Genomic DNA, 23652 nt, shown 5'->3' on the forward strand with positions numbered 1-23652 from the left:
AAAATGAGCCAGAGGGGAAGAAGACTGGTGTGGATAAACAGGGAGCTATTTCCGAGGCTCTGGGAGAAAAAGAGAAACTACCACCTGTGGAAGTAGGGACTGGTAACTCAGAAAGAGTACAGAGATGTTGTTAAGATGTGTAGAGAGAATATCAGAAAAAAAAAAAAAAAAAGCCCAGCTTGGACTCAACCTGACTGCTGGGGTTAAAAGGAACAAGAAACGCTTTTACAAATACATCAGTGGTAAGAGGAGGACTCAGGAAAATCTTCATTATTTACTGGATGAGGCTGGGAATGTGACCACTGAGGATAAGGAAAAGGCAGAGGTTCTGAATACCTTCTTTACATCTGTCTTTAAAGGTCATATCAGTTATCCGAAGGGTACTTCTCTCTCTCTCCTGGTAGTCTTGACTGGAGTGCGGACAGAACCCCCCATGATTCAGGAGGATGCAGTCAGAGACCTACTACTTCAGCTGGACTGTCACAAGTCCATAGGGCCGGATGGGATTCACCCAAGAGTGCTGAGGGAACTGCCTGAGCTGATAGCCAAGCTGCTCGCCATTATCTATCAGTGCTCTCTGTTGACTGGTGAGGTCCCAGAAGACTGGAGGCTTGAGGGAGATCATGCGGCACTGATGTGTGGAATCAAACTCTGTAAACCGAAATAAGATTACAAAGCAGGTAAGATTTATTCAGTGCTGCACGGACACCAGGCGCAAGGGGGATAGATCCGCCTAACTTGCACACCATCTGGAAAAATTGTGCTACACGTTGTTCTCAAAAAAAGAAAAAAATGTGCTAAAGGGTTTGTTCTGAAACTCTTACCTTTATGGCTTTCATCCCCCTCACTATCCCAGACCCTGGAGTGTCTGCCATCCCTTATTTTCTAACAAGCTCTACATTCTTGCTTCTATAAACTATCTCTAACTATTCCCCTTCACCCCCCTTATTCTCAGTCACTGTGAAGCCTTCTTGCCTTTTTACTTTCACTTATGGGGCCTATCTAACCTTTCAGCATATGTGGGACAACCAGGGGATCAGGCTTAGCCAGCATGGTTTCACCAAGGGCAGGTCCTGCTTGACCAACCTGATCTCCTTCGATGATCTAGCGACCCATCTGGTAGATGAGGGAAAGGCTGTTGATGTAGTCTTCAGCAAAGCCTTTGACACTGTCTCCCACAGTATTCTCCTGCAGAAGCTGGCAGCCCATGGCTTGGACAGGTACACTCTTGGCTGAGTAAGGAACTGGCTGGAAGGCTGGGCCCAGAAATTGGTAGTGAATTGAGCTAAATCCAGCTTGTGAACTGTCATGAGTGGTGTTCCCCACTGGGGGACAGGCTGGGGCCCGTCTTCTTCAATATCTTTATTGACCTGGATGATGGCATTGAGCACACTCTCAGTAAGTTTGCAAATGACACCAAGTTGGCTGGAAGTGTCGAACTGCCTGGGAGTAGCGAGGCCCTACAGAGGGATCTGGACAGGCTAGATAGTTGGGCTGAGCCCAATGGGATGAGGTTCAACAAGGCCAAATGCCGGGTCCTGCACTTTGGCCACAACAACTCCAGGCAATCCTACAGGCTTGGGGCGGAGTGGCTGGAAAACTGCATAGAGAAATGGACCTGGGGGTATTGATTGATCCTCGGCTGAACATGAGCCAATGTGCCCGGGTGACCAAGAAGGCCAATGGCATCCTGGCTTGCATCAGGAATGGTGTTGCCAGCAGGAACAGGGAAGTGATTGTCCCCCTGTACTCAGCTCTAGTGAGGCTGCACCTCGAGTACTGTGTCCAGTTTTGGACCCCTCACTGCAAGAAAGACATTGAGGCCCTGGAGTGGGTTCAAAGAAGGACAACAAAGCTGGTGAGGGGTCTGGAGCACAGGGTTTACGAAGAGCAGCTGAAGGAGCTGGGATTGTTCAGTCTGGAGAAGAGAAGGCTCGAGGGAGACCTTATTGCTCTCTATAACTACCTGAAGGGAGGTTGTTGTGAGCTGGGGGTCAGCCTCTTCTCTCATGGTGACAGAACTAGAGGCAATGGTTTCAAGCTGCACCAGGGGAGATTTAGGCTGGACGTTAGGAAATACTACTTTTCTGAAAGAGTGGTCAGGCACTAGAATGGGCTGTCCAGGGAGGTGGTGGAGTCACCGACCCTGGGGGTGTTCGAGGAAGTGTTTGGTGTTCAAGGAGGTGTTCGGATTTTGTGTTGAGGGACATGGTTTAGTGAGGACTGTTAGTCCATATATGTTAGTCCATAATATAATGCAAAGTCAAAGCGTCTTTCAGATTAAAGGCTTTTGAGGATGGAACTAGACGGAACTAACACATCTTTTAAGAAATGCAATTAATTATGGTATTGTTGATGTGTTAATCTCTGTGTGATTCTGCGGAAATGCAATGAAGTGGGGGTAACTTTTCTGCCTTAGGACCTCATCTGTATATAGTACAGCTGCATGGTACACAGTACAGCCTCTCAGCATTATTACATACATAACAGAATAGCGCTTTTCCTCCATGATGACTAGAGGGAGCTACTTTTTCTGATGCAGTGTTGATGGGACTGTGTTGCTATGGACATGGAATAATAACACATAGCAACATATTTAAATACACTGCTAAATAAAGTTTAGGTTTTTTTTGTTAACTACAAATTGATTTTGGACTACACTGTTTCTATTATAATCTGTTAATGCATATGACTTAGAAGGAGGTACACCATCAATGTCAAAGAATTAAAGAAAATTACTGGAATTATATCTGGTTATGTGCACAACTTATGAGATCTGAAGTATTTTAGAAAGACTTGACAAATTTTCTCAAAACTTTCTTGGCATTTTTATATTTCACATCTGCTAAGGTCACAGATTATTCCAAATGCTACTAACTGGATACCTGCAGTGGTCCTTCAATAAAAGCTTCTCATCAGTGACACAACACACTGTCATGGTTTCATGGTTTTTGGATATCAATATTCCACATCATAACATCATACAGTGCACTGGGAGTTAAAGTATTAATGCTCAAGATTCGGGCATCTGTTCAGAAGGGAAGAACTACATACCCCACAGGGTTTTGCAGTCAGAGAGGAGATATAACACCTGGCAAGGTCACCCGAAGCCCCCTTTGTCAGAGCCTTCGTCAGGCTCTCCTCCCTGCTACTCAAGCAGAACTGCACATCTCTCCTTAGTGTTATGGTGAGGCCTATCCACCCTTCAGACACTCATTATATTTGATTTATTAGCTTCAATTCTAGTTATATTGTATTATAGTGTGTTATCTTGCATTCCGATACTATATTTGGTAAATTAGTTTGTTTCTCCTCAGATCATTGCCTCTGTTTTCAGTTATTTTGGGGTCCCCTGTTTCCCCTTTCTGGAGGTGCAGATTTTTTGCAAAATCCCTCCGCCCTGCTAGTCACAGAACTGAGCCGAACCAGCCCATAAACCACTGATACAAACAGAACAACACATTTAATGTCTTTCCTCTGATATTGGGTACAGTTTCAGATAGAAAATCATAGATTAGTTGCATAGCATTAATTTCGTGTAGGGGCCCAGCATCTTCAATACATTTTAAAATTGTCTTTTAACAGTCCTGTTACTGAATGCCCTAATATTGAAAATACAAGATTAGTAAGAATTAGGGATATTTCCCATTCTCCATGTTAGACTTATAGAACTGCTCAGGTTGGAAAAGACTTTAATGGTAATACCTTAACTATCATTATAATTTTAGCATCTTACTAACAATCTTAGTAGTATTTTACAAGTAGTTTTACTAGCAAAATAATAGTATTGTTTACTTCTTAATTGCTGTATAACTATGTTTTCTACATATTGGCCATATCTTTACTAGTATCTAATTTTATCTCCATGTTCAGCAAGTCAAATCTGTATATGAGATCTCTACTCGAATGTATGACTGTGGAAGAAAACCTGTCCAATAATTTAAGAACACCATTTCTCCAGGCATTTCTTGTCTTTGCAGTTACCAAATTGTTGATTATCAAATTCGACAATCTTACATCCATCAGTATGTAATGTGATGTAATTCCACAGGTTTCTCTAACTGATAACTTTTGATTAAATTGACACAGTTGTTCTACTGCATTTTCAGACAGAGATGCATTGCTTTGACTTGCTGATTATGCAGCTGGTGATAAAGAAGTTCCACTTCAGCAGTTTCAGAATCAATACCAAGAAATGCAACTACATGCCATGTGCTTCCTTCTTTATTACTTTCCTTTTTGGTATTATTGCTGTCTGAGCCTCCCAAGACACTTAACATGGTAGCTTGTTGGGACTTGTTGGGATTTCTTTGTTTTGTTTTTTTTTTTAATCTTTTAAAATGTCAAACTGGTGCCAAGACCCTATTTGGATGGGTTTAGTATTGTCACTTCAGAGGGATAGCAATAGTGGAGTAAAACCTGGAGATAAAACATTCTATCCTCATTGATTTTTGACCTGAAGGGTATGCACAGCGTGCATCTATTATCCATGAAAAACATCAACTGGCATATTGATTGTTTGCTGTTACTTTTTATTGTATGCTGAGCATAAAAACAAAAAAAAAAAAAAAAAAAACCAAACCAAAACAAAACAAACAAACAAAAAAAATGAAGTATTCATTTTCCTGAGACATGGTTTGTATTTTGCAGACATACATTCAGTTTTATGTTGCAACATGAAAGCTTACCCTATGCCCTGAGGTGAAATCAGATCCACAACTGTTATAAAACCCAAAACTCCGAAATCACCTTTAACTACTCTTGAACACTACTTTACATAGTTACATAAATGGGTTTCATGATCCAGCTGCTGTGAACTGCTGTCTAGTTCTTATCAGAAGTATTTCTCAATGTACCTACTCTGTTAGAATCTTTCTGTTTCTTCCTTTCTTCTTAGATGACACTGTCACTCTCAGCAAACACTGATAACCCCTCTAACAAAAGCAAAGATGTTGGGAGAAGAACAGTTATCAGTAAATAAATAAATAAATAAATAATTTCTAAACTCTACATAAAATTATTTACATATTAAACAATATAAATAGCATATACATTGTTTTCAGAGTACCAATTATTATGACCAAACAAAGGTACTATTCACGATAATAAAAAATTAAGAGATATGTTGTGACATACTGTTTGTCATACCCTTTAAGACTCAGTGACAAAGTACAACATATTGATATTTTAAAATTGTACTTATTTAAAAAAACAGTAATAAAATGACAGAAAAATGTATTGACAGAATTAAACAAGATAAAATATTTTTATTTTACGGGGAGAAATAAATTGTTTCCCTGGACAAGGTGACACTGTAGTGCATATCTCCTGAAGATCTCACCACGGAAAATCCAAAACTCTGAAAGACCTACCTGTACTCTGGAAGCAGGCTTTTTTTTGTTTTTGTTTTTGTTTTTGTTTTTGTTTTTGTTTTTTTCTTTTTTCTTTTTCTTTTTCCCTAACAAGTGGGTAAATTTCTCTTTAGCCAAGACTGACCTGGATCTGCAGCCTTTCATTAGTTTCTTAGGTATAAAAGGAGGTAGCACACAACAGATGATATAGTAATAATATCTTGCAGTGCTTAAAATGTAACCTGTGGGTAGTTCTCCCTGTAGCACTTTTCACTGTGATCAGTTTCTAGTCATATACTTGCACGCATCTAAATCATATTTAGAATTACTTTAAGCAAAAAGTATTTTCTTCACCATATTTCAGTGCTGTGAATTGGAAATAACAAAACCAAACCAAACCAAAAAAACAACAACAAAAATTGAAGGGAACAAACCAAAAATGTTAAAATTAACTATCAGAACAGCTAAACAGAGTTACTGTTTTTCCAGAGAACTAAAAAAATTCTGTATTATCAAAATAATTCTGTATTATCATGTATGGAAACCCAACTGAAACCTAAGTGAAAATTCATGCAGATACTAAACTTTTTAAATGTGAACAACCAAATGTGAACAACATGAGCAGGGTGATGAAGGTAATGAACACTGTGTAGTGGCAGAGTTATTGCAACTGATTTAGATCAGCAACAACAAGTAAAATTCATGACAGTTTTCTTATGACAATTATTTGTAAGGTAAGTAAGTAATGAAATTTTTCATTAATTTCACCTTCTGGAATTTTTTTTTTTGAGCTTAATAAAATAAGATATTTATCTTTTAGTGGTCCTGAGGATGTAAGAATTTCAAATGGAAACATATAACACATAATGACTGAAAAGGTTCACTGTTGCTTAGTAGTATACAATGTAACAGCTAACTAACATATTCCTCATTACATAATCACTTAGATTTTTATAATAAAATATTAATTTCAGATATTTTAAGCAGGAAATGTTTTTAACCCTTGACTTATAGCCTACATTTCTAATATAACAACTATAAATACATAACACCTGTAAATATATACTAAATATACAACAATTGTGTTGCTCTTTGTGGAGACCTCAGTTAAATGTTAGAATGTTTGTCATACCTTCTTATTTATTATAAGCTAATATTTAGATTATTAATTTCATGAGATAGCTACAAATTATACTATACTATACAGATTCACATTTATATTTTCCAAGTTAATGATGTTTTGAATTTCAGTTACTTAATTGAGCTTTGGCTTTCTGAAACAGAAAAGACTCATAAAATCACATAACAATATGCTGAATATAGAGACAGTAAAAATTCATAATATAAAAACAAACAAACTATGAGTCTGTTGAAGAATGGAAGAAACCTATTTCTTGTCAGCTTTTTTAATTTTTTTTTTTTTTTTTTTTTTTTTAAATGAATATTCTTCTACGGTTCTTATTTGAACTTCTACAGTCAAGGCTGATATCTTCATCTTCAAAAATTTGAAAAGCAAATACCTGATGACACATGAAAAGATACTTCTTAAGTTTGATAAAATATTTTATATATTTAAATAGGAGCAGCAGCCTTCTGTGATCATGCATAAACCTCAACTTCCTTCTTTGACACAGGTAAAATTTCCAGACTTGGATTACATAGATGAACATGTACCTTTAAGTGGCATGGAGTTCATTATTCAGACCATTTATACAAAGAGGTGGTAAACTAAGTTTTAAGTATATGGTGTAAGAGAAAGGCAGGGAAAAAAAAACAAAAGTCCTTTTCAGTACGTATTTTTAATTCCTGTTCTATTGAAATGAAATTAGACTTTCAAAAAAGGACTTCAGAAGTATCAGTGTTATTTCTCATAGATGTTTCCTGTCATTCACCAGCTTGTAAAAGTTGACACTTACTCTTTTAACATTCTAATTGTTACCTGAAAAACTGATTTAATACCGCTATTTTGTCTAGGCTCTATTATGCACACCATTTAGGTTTTACTTATACAAACTGAAATCTTATCAACTACCACTGAGTAGCTGAGGTTGGAAGGGAACTCTGGATCTCATCTGGTCCAACTCCCAATCAAGTCAGGTCATCTAACTCCAGGTTGCCTAGCATTACATACTGATACCTTCTGAATGTCTCCAAGAAGACAATCCACAACCTCTCTAGGAATCCTGTGCTAGTGCTCACTCACCTAGATAGTAAGAAGGTTTTTCATGATGTTTAGAGGGAACCTCCTGTGTTTCATCTTGTACAATTTCCCCAGTTCCTGTCACTGGGCATTCCTGAAAAGAACCTGGCTGCATGCTCTTTGTCCTTTCCCTTTAGGTATTTACAGACACTGATGAAGTCTCCTCTGAGCCTTCGCCTTCTACTTCTCTGGGAAGATGAGTCCCAGTTCTTGGTCTTTCTTCCTAAGATCGGTACTTTAGTCCCTTAATCATCTTGGTCGCCTTTCTTTGCACTCTCTCCAGTAGCTCCATGTGTCCCTTGTAAGGGATGGAGGAGAAGGCAGCAAAACTAGACACAATACTTCAGGTATGGCCTCAGCAATGCTGAATAGAGAGGGAGTATCATGTCTCTGGACATGCTGACAATACTCGGCATAATATAGTCAAAAATACTGTTATCCTTCTAAGTAGCAAGGATACACTACTGACTCACATCCAACTCTGTATCTACCAGGCTTCCAGATCATTTTCTGCTTTCCAGTTGGCCAGCCTCCAACATGTGTCGGTTCCTGGGGCTGGTCCTGCCCAAGTTCATAACTACGCACTTCTTATTTAGTTTTTCAGCCTTTTTCTCTAGTTTGTCAACATCCCTCTGGATAGCAGCACTACATCCCCGAAGTTTTTGGATCATCTGCAAATTTGCTAAAGGTATATTCTTCCCATCATTCACAACATTAATGAAGACTTTAAACCATATTAGACTCACTATGGTCCCCTAAGAAACGAAGCTAATTACTGGACTCCATGCAAATTTTACACCAATGATCACCATGATCTGGGACCAGACATTCAGACAGTTTTTGATCCACCTCACTGTCTGGTCATCCAGCCCATATTGCAACAGCTGGCTTTCAAGGATCTGATGAGGGATAATGCCAAAGGCCTTTTTTGAAGTCCAGTAAGACATTCAGTGCTCTTACTTCACCCATCAGGTTTCTGATTTCATTATAGAATCTTATCAGTTTGTTTGAGCTTGACTTGCCCTCGTTTAATCCATTCTGACTAGAGCTGATAGTTTTCTTTTCCTTCATGTGCCTAGAAATTGTTTCCAGAGTTGGCTGTTCCATCACCCTCCAGGGACTGAGTTAAGACTGATTGACCCGTAGTTCTTTAGGTTTTCCATTGGGAAACTTCTCCTTAATCATACTTAATATATGCTTGCTCACTTTTACGCAAATGATAAGTTTAAGTGACCCCTGCTGAAGTCCCTTTTGTTGGTTCCATTTCTGTCATAGAACTTTCTCTTCACTGACCTTGTGTATCACTCCCTCCCAAGGGCTGCTGGTTACTCCTTCCCCCCATCATTCTTAGCAATAAAGCTCTCCTTATGGGAGTTCAAACATCCTAGCTTTGCCCTGCTTAGGTGATTTCATCTCTTCCAGGCTGATGCTGGTCTGTAGAGTACTCCATTGTCATAGAACCCCAAACCAACACTGTTCCACAGGTAATTATTGAGCTGTTCTTCAACATGCCCTTCAACGTGCATCTTGGTTTTTTTTCCCCCCTCCGCCCCTGGTGGTCTTGCATGAATTAGGATCAGGTGGACCATATCCTTTGCTTGTAAGAACATCTGATTCTTCTTCAGCTCTGAGGCCATCTATCTTGTATATGTAAAGACTTAAATGTGGCAGAAACCTTTCTCTTGGTGCCAAAAGTCACCAGTTTCTATCCTTCCTCTACCCCAGACAGTTTATATCTATCTTAAGAGAAGGAATGCACACTTTTTCTCTCCTGCAGTTAGGGTCTGAGACTTTCAAAACGTTGCGTATCAGAGACAACCTTGCCTCTCTCCCTTACAATTTCTTTAAAGCTGCACAGCTTTAACATTTTTTCCTGTAAATCCTTCATCTGATAGCAGCACTCATCCAAGACAGCACATCTCCAACAACACAGGACTATTTATCTTGACATCAGAGAGAGACCCCAGGCACTCCTTCACTCCCTTGTAGCCTGGAATTTGAAGGGCTACATACACCATCTGAAGATTAGCAAAGATAATTGCTACAACACCTACTAGGGTAAGACCTCCACAGTCCCGTCTAAATGAGCCAGTCACAGAAGTCAGACAGTTAAGCTTTTTTTCTGCAATGAGAAACACATGAACAAGATTGAAAGTGTCTTGCACATTATACAGAATAAGGGGATGCTACTACATAAAGATGTAATAGGACCTAATAAGTAACTCTGGCATAGGAAGTATTTAGGAACTGAGAAAACTTTATAAAATGTTTAGGAAAGGATTTAATAAGATGTGAAGGATCAAGGCCAATCTGGAAAGAACAAATACAGTAAAAGGTAGAGCAGAAAGGAATAAAAAGAGTTTGATTACTCATAAGCAGAATGCTAGTCAGTGTGCTCATCTGACTGACATCTATACGTGATGCTCACAGCTCATCCTGTCTTTGTAATAAACTCAATTTCTCATTTTTTCCTGTGTTAGCAACTAAGCGCTTATACAGAGATTCATTCACTCCCTCCCCAGCAGGACAGGGAACAGAAAACCCATGAGTCAAAAAGACAACTTAATTAGTGAAGGAAAGATGTAGTGAAATAAGCAATCCAAAGATAGTCTCTCACCACCTCCACAGGCAGAGCAGCACCCAGTCACTTTCAAAGCAAAAACTACCTTGGAAGACAACCTCCCACTGATGCCCCAAAGTTTTTGTTGTTGAGCACAAGAGGAGGGACTGTTGCTTTGGACAGATTGTCCTGACTGTGTCCCTTCACAACTTCTTGCCTTCCCCTAGCCCTCTTGCTGTAGGGGAGAGTGGGGAAAAGGGAAAAAAAAAAAAAAAAAAAAAAAAAAAGAAACTCTGTATGTTGTGCACTACTCAGCAGTATCTGACACTGAGTCTTTTTAAGTCCTTAGAGTATGTGAGTTATTTATATACTTATTTATTTTAAGGGCAGATTGAATAGGTTTCCAGCATTAATTTTGGAAGCATACTCCTGTCCTGGTAGCTGCACCCAGTTGATGCAACAACTCCAGGCTACAGTGGAGCAGGAAAACAAAGAATTGCAAGCCTGAAAATTTAACAGTATGATTGTCAGGAGTGGACAGAAAACAGATGGATAGTTTTTTTGGAGATCAGGGGGAATTACATTGCTTCCAATTTTCATGATTTAAGAAGTAATTTATTATTATTATAGTATGCTTTTCATTCCACTTTTTCCTTTCAGTTTTATTTTAAAAGTTTTTTTAGTCTTAATTGAGATTCTCACTGTGAGAAAATCTTTACTCACATCCACTTCAAACTCTGACCTCCCACTAGGGTATGTGGAGGGAGCCTGGCTTGTTCACCTTGGAGAAAAGGCTCCAGGGATGCCTCTTTGTGGCTTTTCAATACTTACACTTATTCAGTTGGAGAGTGTCTGATGTTTACTTTTCCTCATCAGTAAATATACAAACTGATCTTTCGCTTTTTGAAGTGATGTCATTTGACCACTTAAGAGGAATACTATTTCTTGTATGGTCCACTGATCCATAGGAAGAATATGATGATGCATTGTTGTTTGCCCAGGGAGATTGTGGATTCTCCTTCATCTGGAGATATTCAAGACCTGCCTAGATGCCTACTTGTGCAGCCTGCTGTAGGGGGCCTGCTTTGCAGGGGGACTGTACTCGATGACCTCCGGAAGTCCCTTCCAGCCCCTACAATTTTGTGATTCTGTGATACGAATAATGTTGATAAAGGGAAATACTGAACTATGTAGAGCATGATAAAAAATGCTAGGATTGAATTATGTATTTATTTTGCTAAGACCAGAAAACTGAATGTGAAAGTTGTTCTGGGAATGTGGCAGTCTGAGTTAAACTTCAGTTAAAGAAGTACTGAAAAGAAAGTTGAGCTGACTTGAGAGCTGTTTGCTCAAGAGTTACTAGCAGCAGTGTGATTAGGATGTTCAGCTGCACTTTGCCTCTGTTCTCTCTTATTTTCTTCAGGTAGAAAACCCTTTACTGTTTTGGAATACCTGATTCTCAGTTTCTTCTTGTGCTCTTCTATTTTGTTTGTATATTAAATTATTAATTGGGAAAAAGTGCTTGAGGCACATTATCAAATGTAGGTATTGTAAACTCTGCTTTTCCTTCATCCTCTGAAGTAGTTAATTTGTCAGAGAAGACAATTAAGTTGTTTTGATACGAGTTTTTCTTGGCCACCAAGTTAACTAAGTTTATGTTTATTATATCCACTAAAGGTTTTTTTTTCTTTTTTAATGATTCTATAGTAATTTATTCCAAATTATTACATAATAATAAACAGTTTACAGTTCCCCTTTGTATCTTTTTCCTTTTTTCTTTTTTTTTTTTCTCACTTTCTAAGAGCATATTTCTATTTTCCACTTCTCTAGGATCTCTTTCATCCTCTAAAAATTAAAGAAGAAAATCATTTATCATGTACAGAATTCTAAGACTAGCATTTCTTAAAATTTAAAGGGTCAGTGTCCTCAGTATACGAAGATATAATATACTTCATGTATATATCCTATAAAGACATCTATTCTTTCCCTAGTACGGACAGTATTCCTGTTGGTATTGTTAAGGACCTAATCGTGATTAGTCTGACTTTAGTGAAGATGAAAGCAAAGAAGGGTATTGATGCTGCAGCCTTTAATTGATGTATGTTCTACATTTCTGATCAATAATCTTTCTTATTGTTTCTTTATATTGTTCCCTTCATAATTACAATTCATTGATTGATTATTTTGTTGCTATTCTTTACATTCCCATTAGTTAAAATGCACCTTGCACAATAATATTCGTCATGTTACCACTGTGGTAATTCTTTTTCATTCAGTTAAGTTTCTTTTTTTCTACTTAATTTTCTTGCATGCTTTTATTTTGAAATTTGGGTCATTCATTCATAAATTTTTCTGTATACTTTGTATCTTTAATTAATATATAGCTAAGTTCTTAAAGAGCGGCTTATTACTCAAACAGTAATTGATATCTGTTCTAGCTTTCCTTATTATTTTCATTATATTTCTGAGAGACTATTTTTTAAGTTTGCTGAATTTTATTTTGCAGTTCAGTGTCTTCGTTTTGTGCCTTACGTTTCTTGTCTCACAGTACTTAAGTCAGTTATTTTATGAACACCACCACCTAAATATTTTTCCAATAGTGCATTTACACGTTCACTTTAAAAGAAAAACTAAAATTGTTGCCTTCCTCAGAACTTCATCCATCTTTCAAAATAAGAACTACCCATTACAGTTAAAATCTGAGAGATAGCAAGATCAACTATAATATTTTTGTGAGTCATTGTGGTGGCTTCTGGTGGATAGTATACTATTTTAAATTCCTGTACTTAGCTAATCCTTTCTATTATGTTATTAAAATAAATACCTCATTTATTTATTTATTTATTTATTTATTTATTGCCTGGATCTTCTAAAATTAGCCATTTTGTACTGATTATCTTGTTTTTGATTTATAGTTTTACTTGGAACTTCTCATCAAACCTGTAACAGAACTAGGGTTTTCAAAATTTCACTGTAAAATGCTACTTTTTTCACTCCCAGTTCCTCTTCGGTAAGTTTTCTGTTTATGTCAAGTGTCTATGATGCAGAAATCTCAATGTCTAAACATTCACCTAAATCTATGCTATTCATCTAGTTTATACCTAACTATATTTCAATTGCCTGTTCTATTTTCCAGAATAGCGGGTATTTCCACGCAAGAAGGATGGTGAAGAGTCTAGCAGGGAAGACATGAGCTGCTGAAATGACTTGCCTTTTTCAGGTTAGAGAAGGCTGAGGGATTATCTCACTGTGTTTGACATCTTCCTCATGATGAGGAGTGGAGGGACAAGCATCGATCTTACAATCACAGAGTCCTTAGAGAATATAGGGACCTTAAAAGGTCATCTAGTCCGACTCCCCTGCAATGAACAGGGACAGTCAGCAATAGATTTGGTTGCCCAGGTCCTGATCCAGCCTCATCTTGAAAGTCTCCAGGGGCAGGTCATCCACACCTGGCAGCCTGTTCCAGTGTCTCACCACCCTCACTCTAAAAGACTTTTTCCTTTTATCTAATCTAAATCTACTCTCTTTAAGCATGAAACCATTTCCTCTTGTTCTGTCACCACAGTCCCTGCTAAAGAGTCTGTTCCCTTCTTTCCTGTAGCTCCCCTTTAGATATTGAAAGGACACTTTCAGATCACCTTGGGGCTTTCTCTTCTCCAAGCAGAACAGCCCCAGCTCTTTCAGCCTCTCCCCACAGGACAGATGTTCCATTCCTTGGATAATATTTGTGGTCCTACTCTGGACACACTGCAGCAGTTCTATGTCTCTCTTGTACTGAGTACAGTACTCCAAATGAGGCCTCACCAACACAGAATACAGGGGAAAGATCACCTCCTTTGCCCTGCTGGACACGCTACTTTTGATACAACCCAGGATACTGTTGGCTTTCTGGGCTGTGAGGGAACATTGCAGGCTCATGTCCAGCTTCCCATCCACCAGTATCTCCATATCTTGTTCAGCAGAGTTCTGCTCAATCCTTTCATTCTCTGGCTTGTATTGCTGGTAGAGGTTGTGTGGCACCATGTCACACCATGTGGCTTTGCTGAAGTCCAGAGAGATGACATCAGTGGCTCTTTCCTCATCCACTGGTGCAGTGACACCATCATAGATGGCCACTAGCTTGGTCAAACAGGACTTGACTTTGTTGAAATGATGGTGGTTCTCTCGTATCCCTTCCCTGCCTTCCATGTGCCTTAGCATATCTTCCAGGAGTATCTTCTCCATGGTCTTTCCTGGCACAGAGGTGAGACTAAGAAGTCGCTAGTTCCTGGGGTCATCCTTTTTACCCTTTTTAAAAATGAGATGTTACCTTTCTTCATGTCACCAGGAACTTCACCTGATTACTACAACTCTTCAAGTATCACTGAGAGTGTCTTGATGATATTTGAAATTGATATTTAAAAATGATATTTGAAATCTCTCTGATGACAGGAACAGGACTCAAGGGAATGCCATGGAACTGCATCACAGGAGGGTCATTCTGAGAATTAAGAAATGTGTTTTTTTACCAAGAGGGTGGCTAGGCAGTGAAGTAAGCTATCCACAACAATGGTCATGGCACAAAGTCTGCCAGAGTTCAAGAAGTGTTTGGGCTATACTTACAGATATACAGTTTGATTTTTGGGCTGTTCTGTGTGAAGTCAAGAGTTGAACTGAAATAAATTTCCTGGTTTTGTACTTTGCCCTTCATTTGCTCACAAATCTTCTCTTTTCTTATTTTTCCTTCTTGGAAAAGGTTTTATGATTTTTCTTATTGATATTTCACATCAAAACATCACGTAGTGCACTGGGAGTTAAAGAGTTAATGCTCCATTCTGTGGATTGTTGATATTTCCGAGTACCTGGTTCTCAGAAGAGAAGAACTACATATTCCAGAAGACTTTCACTGTTCCATTTCTGTTTTCTGTTTAGAGGGAAAGACAAAACTGCTTGCAAGTCATGAGAGAGCCCCTTTCTTTTTTCACTGATCATCTCTGCAGCATGCACTTTCTAGCAATCTCACCTGCAGTATTAGAGTAAGACATTTGGTTTTGGACACTCTCTAATTTTATTTGATTTATTAGCCTCAATTCTAATTATATTGTAGTATACTTTGTTATCTTGCATTACGATATTATATTTAGTAAATTAGTTTTCTCCCTTAACTTGTTCCTGCTGGAACTGGTTTAAACAGTAAAAACTGGAAATTTGTTTTTAGATGCATCTCCCTACCTTTTCTCTTTTTCTCCCCTCCCCCTCTTCCCAGACGTGGGTCCATGGGTTCCCCTGCCCCATTAGTCACAGAACTGGGCTGAACAGGTCCATAAAAAGTTGACACATTTTTTCATCAGTCTTCCAAAGTTCTTTACATTTATTTGCATTGTGCACTTTATTATGTTGACCTTTTTTATCATTTTCATTTACTAATTATAACAAGTAGACAGAAATTCATGCTATTATTCCTATGTCTCAGTTTTTTTTAAGTACAGTTTCAACTGCCAAAGTTTACCAGAACAATTCTCCCTCTTTCCCTCCCTCCCTTTATTTCCATTTCTTTCTCCTTTCTTTTCTCTTTCCTTCTTTTCTCCTTTCTTCCAAAACAATGCAAAAAAAAAGGCAATATTTTAATCAACTAGCCTGCATGTGAACAGCTGAAATGTAACATCTATACAAAGTGCATAAATGAGCATTCTATATAAAACAATAAATACAATGGTAAATTTGTCCCGTTACAGCCAAGCCATCTAAACTAGGCCCATATTTAATACATACATAATAATAATACATCACCTACAAATGTAGGTTCTTCTGTGTCTAGAATAGGAAAAAAGTTGTGTGTCCTCTTTGATAATTACTTCAATTTATGAATTTATTATTTACTTGATACTATAGTCTCATTGCCACAACTTTCTTTCAGCTACTCAAATAAGTATATTTGTACCACCAGCATGGAAAAAATGCACAAAAGTGATAGATGTTTTATTGGGGTTATTTCAAATTGTAGTATTATTGTATGTTAAAGCAAGTCACTTTGAATATCATATATCGTATCACATATGAATATCACCTTTCTTCAGGTAGCTATACACTGGATGGACAAGGAAACTCACAGAACTATAGTAACCAACTTGTTGACAAAATTATGATTTGTGAATGCTGAATAAACAACACAGTTAATCAAGTTTTCCTTATTACAGTAAGTAATATGCTACATTTCTATTGGGACAATAGCTTAATGGCATATCTGATTTACTGTGATAGATGTTCTATCAAAGGAGATAATTGGTTTGAGTGTGAGGTAGATTTTTAAAATAAGTGCCCAGCAGTGAAGTATATGAAAATTCATGTGCAACTCAATGCTAGTACTGAGTTCATGATTTTGAGAAAAATAGGTGTTGTGTAAATCTTATTTTACAAGTCTGAATCTCCACTAACAGAAATTGGTTCTGCAAGTATTCTACAGATATGCACGCTTGCTTTTGTTTCTGTGGTTGCTACCTTGGCATTTGGGCACTGGTGCATAGTCATATTTAAAATCAAAAATATATACAACTAAAGCTCTATAATATGAATTGTAACTTTCTCACTTATTCTGACACTCTTATTAGCGTCATATTATCTTAAAAAAAGTGTTTGAGGAGTCCTGCCTTTTCTGTCCGAGCATGACTACCTCCAAATGAGACTTTAGTTGTTCAGGAGTGTCTACGGAGTTCATAAACTCTGCAGAGATCTTCAAAGTAGTAGCTTCAATAAAGAGGGGAAATGGGGAAACTTGAGGTATTTAAATTTTTTGCATCTGTCTTCCCTGATAAATGCTTGCCATGCAGCCCTCATTCATTTGGTTGGTAGGAGGGAATAAGGGAGGCAATGCCCTTCCCACTTAAACAAAGATCAAAATAGTGACTACCTGAGGAACCAGAACAATCACAAATCTATGGGTCCTGATGTGATGCATGCCAGAATCCTAAGGGAATTGGCTGATGTAATTGCCAAGCCACTGCCTATGATATCTGAAAAGTTGTGGCAATCGAGTGAAGTCCCTGGTGACTGGAAAAAAGGTAACATCATACCCTCTACAAAAAATAAAAAAGGATGACCCTGTCTCACCTCTATGCCACGGGAGATCATGAAACAGATCCTCCTGGAAACTACATTAAGGTATATGAAAGCAGGGAGGGGATGTGGCAGAACAAGCACGACTTCACCAAGGGCAAGTCCTGTTTGTCCAACCTAGTGGCCTTCTATGATGGTGTCACTGCATCAGTGAACAGGGGAAGAGACACTGAAGACATCTATCTGGATTTCAGTAAGGCCTTTGACATGGTACCCCACAACATCCTTCTCTCCAGATTGAAAAGATAAGGATTTGATGAATGGACTGTTTGATGGATGAAGAACTGGCTGCAGAATTGAATTTAGAGAGTGGCAGTCAGTGGCTCACTGTGTGGACGTAGATTGGTGAAAAGTGCTGTCTCCCAGCGGTTGGTGCTGATCTTCATCAGTGAATTGACAGTGGGGTGGAGTGCACCCTCAGCAAGTTTGCTGATGACACAAAGCTGAGGGATGTCGTCCACATACCAAAGGGATGGGATGCCATCCAGAGACAGGCTTGAGTAGTGAACCCCAGTAAACCTCATGAGGTTCAACAAATCCAAATGCACCTGGGTTGAGGAAAGCCCCATTACTAATACAAGAGGTGGGGAGGAAAGGATTGAGCACAGCCCTGCTGAAAAAGGTCTGGGGTTACTGGTGCATGGGGAGATGGACACGAGCCTGCAACGTACCCTCACTGCCCAAAAAAGCCAACTGTATCCTGACTGCATCACATTGTATTTGTAATTATAATATGCAATATTATTACCAAAGAACTTTCATTTGGCATTGGCAATTCTTTGTTATGTAATAGGGATGTATTTGTGGTGTGTTGACCCTGTCTAGCTATCAGAAGACCACCCAACTCACTTTTCTCACTGCTTCTTCTCAGCAGGTCTAGATGGGGAAATAAGATTGTAAAACTCATGGACAAAAATAAAGACAGGAAAGTCACCTGCTAATTGCCATAATAGACAAAGCAGACTTTACTTGGAGAAGATTCAGTGGCTTTGGTGTCTGCAGAGTTGATTCTTACTGTTTTTTCCTCCTCCTCACAGCTGCTGTGTTGCATTTTTTACCTTAACTACATTGTGCCAGATGCACCACTATCTTCGCTGTGGGGCTCAGTCCTGTCTTATGGTGAAGCTGTTGGAGGTGGCTGCAAACACCTGTGTTCAGCATGAAGAAATCTATGGCATCTCCTCATATCCTCCAAAGGCTTGTCATGTAAGTTCAATGCAGTTTTGTAACAGCAAATCTCTAGTCAGGCAAGAATTTTTAGTCTGACTGGATTTTTCAATGGAGAACAGTAAAAGCAAAGCTTAGAAAAAATGGAAAGGGGACATACTGAATTTTTATTTTAAGCTATTAACAAAAGAATTTACTTGAAGTAAAGCTGGATCACTCTGCCTTCCATCTCAGTTATTTTATGTGGAGCATCATATAATAATAGAGGTTAGATCATCCCAGAAGAAGGGAAAGAAAACACATTTCAGGTACTATATTGGCATGTATCCTTTTTAGAGAATGAATCATCCAAGGTATACATTTCTAAACATGTATTTAGAAAAAGGTGGTAATTACAGAAACAAATGAGCTAAATGCACTAAACTGTTTCATAGAATCAAAACATTCAATCAGAAATTAACGATCAGTGGAAAAAAAAAAAAAAAGGTCATATATTTATAACCATGAATGAAAAAAAGTCTAACAGGCCATGCTTACTTATCCATGAGGCTGGGGAGGCAAAGTTTATGATAAGTGGAAAAAAAAATTGTATATATATTGCATTTTTCCTTCTGAAGATTTTGTTACCTTTATTTTATTTTGTTTTATTTTATTTCTAATGTGTGTGTGTGTGTTTATGCCTCAGAATTACTCTTTGTTTTTCTAATTAGTGTTAGTAATGACTTCTTATTATAGTAATCGGTACCATTTCAATCTAAGATGTTCAAAAAGCAATTGAACTGTATCAACATCTTGAATTTGCCCTAAAGAAATGAATTCAAAAGACTGCAGTTCATTTTGCCTTGAGAATATTTAATATTCATCTAGCTGTTTCCAACTGAATCCAACTTGCACATTTACTCCACAGAGGACATGAAAGGACAATATTCATTTGGCAGTTTTCTGTCAAACTTCCTCCCATGCATCATGCATTTTGTATACTACTCAGTTTGAGGTTGGAGGCACAGAGCTAATGTGAATGTTGTACAAAAGCCAACTGAACTAGAAAGAACAATGCCAGCTACATGCCAGTGTTCTCATTTTGTGATCAAATGTCTTACAGTTCCAGAAAGCAAAAGGCAATTAATAAGTTTGTCTGGCAAGAAGGATCAATTTGCTTGTTTAGGAGAACTAGCAAAAACAAGAAATAGAGACTCGTGTGTCAATCAATTCATTGAACAAAAGTTGAAAATTATGCATAAAATCATATTAATGAAAGCTCAGGTTCTAAAAATTAAAACAATACTTCTATTGTACATTTTAGGACATTAAAGTATCTCTCAATAACACAGTTATCCAAACAAGTGGGTAATGAACAATGATAATAGTAGGCTAACACCATGTACTTTTGGTAGATGTCTGGTGCAGGGGAAGAACAAGTAGATGGAATCCCTCTCCAGACAGAAACCATCAGTATCATGTTTGAAGGTCCTGGTCCTCACGAGAGACTTAAATCACCACCATATGTATCGTAGGGACAAAACAGGACAAAACAACAAAAGCACATCAGGAGTTTCAAGGAGTGCACTGACACAGGCTGAATGATAAGTAGCAGAGTTTCCCTGCTTGATGATATTAAAAAGCTGTCTGGACATTGTCCAGGGAATTCTACTTTAAATGACCCTGCTTCATCAAGAAGAATGGCCAAGATGACCTACAAAAGTCTCTTCTAATCTCAATTGTTCTGTGATTCTGTGATTCCATTACTAACAGTGTGTTTTTCAAAGGAAATTGCTATAACTTACAGTTTCCTTTACTATAAATTTTTACATTTTAAACACCTAAAAAGTGCCCTCTTCTTTTTTTTTCTTTTTTTTCTTTTTTCTTTTTTTTTCTTTTTTACTTTTTTTTTTTTTTTTAAATCAAACTATAATACACTATTGATAATTTTACAGCCATAGAAAAGCTCTCATAATTCTAGTTGAAAAAAAAATAATACTAAGTGTAAGAATTAAGAAAAATCAATGCAGGATCTAAGTTGTGATGAAGACTTTTAAATATTTACTCCTTTAGCAATTCATAATTAAAAAGCACTTCTTATTTTAATTTTGAAAAGGAAGACAGTAAAAAATGCATAATCAGAGGACTGTACTAAGTTGTCTAATATTTAAAGACATGCTTAAATAAATTTCTCTTAAACTAAATGGGATTTGGAAGTGTATTTTAAAAAAATATAGTGAAGAAAACAGACTTCAAAGAATCTCTGAGAGCTAATAAATATCTTTATCTCTCTATATAGTTTATCAAAAATCTTTATCTACACTTTTACTTAAAAGTATAATATCTCAAATAATTACAGGGGTATTCTGAAACATCATTTCAGATAAAATAGGAATTACTTTTCATTCTGCAAAAGACAAGATAGGTTAGTTCTCTTCAGTAATAATAAAATAATTGATTCTGCTCCCCAGAGTGAACTTTATTATTGCATGAAAAGTCAGCTCCCCTCCCCCACCCCCAGTCTTTACTGAATTTGCATAACGAAGCATCTCAGTGTGCGGTCAAAGACAGATTATGACCTGATCAACACAAGTCGGATTGATTTTTTCAGAGAAGTTTTTTTTTTCTGCATGTTTAATAAATTCTCATAGGGCACATCTGTGTCATCCACCAACTTTTTTGACTGACATCTTATCCTCTCCCATTCCAATGAGAATGCATTAGCATTTATAATGCTATGTGAAGTACGTTACATGAGAAGGAGCCTCTCTGGAAGCTGTTTAGAGTAATTTCGTCAATACATGATGCACCATGTCATGCAAATCAGAAAATAAAACAAGTGACACAACTTGTACAGTAGTAGTGCTAATTAGCTCTTGTAAGATATTATTCTGTAAAACATCATTGTCTCAAAGCTTGCTGGGGACACAGATGAACAAGTCCAGGCAAGTCCTGGGCAAGGGTTGTGAAATCCTTTGTCTGGGGGACAAGATAGACAAGGCCAGGGGCAACAAGAGAGAGATGAGGTGCAGCTTAATAGCTGTGGTCTTTCGTGTGGACTTATCTCAAGATGATGGCCATCTCAGGGGATACTCACATGACTCTTGCTCAAGCGCCCAGAGATGTCATCTAGGCAGGAGAACAAGTAGGATAAAAGAGGAACTGAAAACCATGAGGACAGGTATCTGACATCAGATTCCTCACATTATGGAATTCCTGCATGCTGACGAACTCTCCTGGGCCTGCTGCCTGAGCACTGCTGCTTCCTTCCAGATTGGCTCTGTGACTGCCTCCTGCTACCTGCTTGCTGCCCATGGCCTGCCACGCAGGTGCTCCTCCCACCCCCCACTACTTCTGCCTCGGACCTTCAAACGTCGTGCATTGGGACTGCTGTTGGAACTTGGTGGTAACTATCCCCACTTCATGCAATTCTTGATTCTTTCCTATCTTTTCTATCACCCTCCTTCCCTTCCCCGTCTCCCTGATTAGGATTTATAATAAACTGTTTGGACTAACATTTGAACCGTTGTTTCTTAATCTCATGCCGGGTATACAGATATTAAAAGAACCTCATCTCTCTCCTATAAATTGGAGCGAGACAGCTCTGAAATATAGAACAGCTCATGAAGGAAAACCAATTACACTAGTTTACAATGTGAAAGCTTTGTATGCATTTGCACTTTGAAAGAAATGAAATGAAGTTGTGGAATCTCAGAAGGCCTTAATTGAAAAGTTCAAGCACATTTAATTTTAACAAAGTTATATCTGAACTGTGTTCATAAAGCCATACCACCTCAATCTAATTAATGGTGCAAATGTGCACAATTCAAATTGTGGGCCAATTCCCACAATCCAGATGCAAACGCCTTTAATTCTAAAAAAGTCTGAAACTAAATTCCTAGATATGCTTTTTTTTGTTTGATTGTTTGTTTTTGTTTTCTTTTTTTTCCCACATTTTGGTCAGTTTCAATCTGAAATCTATTTTGCTTAATTTTATAAACACAATTTGAAAATATGGTTATTTCAAAACATATTTCACATGTCGCAAGGCTCTATGTTATTTCTTAGGTATTTATTGACTGAAATAAAATAAACAGACTCTAAATAAAAATATTGTACATTCAAATGAGCTCCAAATCCATTAAAAAGAAAGCAGGGCAATTAACTACTTCTGTCAAAGTTATGAGTTACTTAATAATCTTTTATAAGTTAATTATAATTTATAAGAACCGCTGCATCATAAAAATGGCGCGTTACTGACAATGCTAAAGTGTGGCAGTAAGTGAAATGCACAATCGTGAATGATTAAGCTCAAACCAAACAAAAAATGAATTAAATGTGTGTAATATACACTTCAAGATCCTGGGGAAAATAATCTGAAGCAATAAATAAATACTGACAGCCCATATATATGAATCTTGTGGAGAGACAGAGGTGGAGTGAATATAAACAGCTTTAAAGTCTGAAAATTTAGAGAGAAAAAGTATCTGATGTTACTTAGAAAACTTCTTTGGACAATCAAAAAAGACCACTTTACTAACATTACAGGAAGGAAGAAAAGCACTATAAATGTCATTGTTTTGCTTTAGAAACCATAACAATATGTCATTCATTTTAGAAATGAATTGAAAATTTAAGTGCTTCACAGCTAGAGCAAATAAATTTGTTAAAATAAAAAATGTAATGAATGTTAACTATTTAGAAACTATAATAAATTTGTAGAATGAGAAACCATTGTAAGAGAAGGGACTGGAAATTATTATTTTTTTATTGTTGAAGAAAAGCAACTCTGTAGTATCTTGAACTCTTAGTTTCATCATGGGAATTTTGATTTCAGCTTCCATTAAAGTGTGTTGTTGATTGCAGTAAATGGAAGGCATGATGTCAATAATGCATGCAGCAGGAGACATGAGCTTCTTCAGTAAAAAGTATTTTTTCTTTTTAGTTTTAAGTCCTTTTGAGGAAAATTTTGTTATGCATTCCAGTATCTCTCATGCTGATGATATATTCTAATGTATTTAAACTTTATTGGTTAGAGATTTTGAGAAACAAGGACTCACAAAATTGGAATATATACAACTTATCAAAACTTATTGGGATTAAACTATTAACAAAACTTGTACAAGTGTATTATTTTGATATCCTTTTACTTTCTAGTTAACACAAGAGATCCTTAAAAATGCTAAGCCCAGGGAAGAACTGAGGCTAAAAATTTCCAGCAATAATGAAGCATGAAGAAGAAATAGTTGTAGAATGTATTGCTACTTTTTTTTTTTTTTTTTTCTGAGGTATACATCTCA

This window comes from Lagopus leucura, unplaced genomic scaffold, assembly GCF_019238085.1.
Source record: "Lagopus leucura isolate 7727_CA_CO unplaced genomic scaffold, USGS_WTPT01 Super-Scaffold_100001, whole genome shotgun sequence".
Lineage (NCBI taxonomy): Eukaryota > Metazoa > Chordata > Aves > Galliformes > Phasianidae > Lagopus > Lagopus leucura.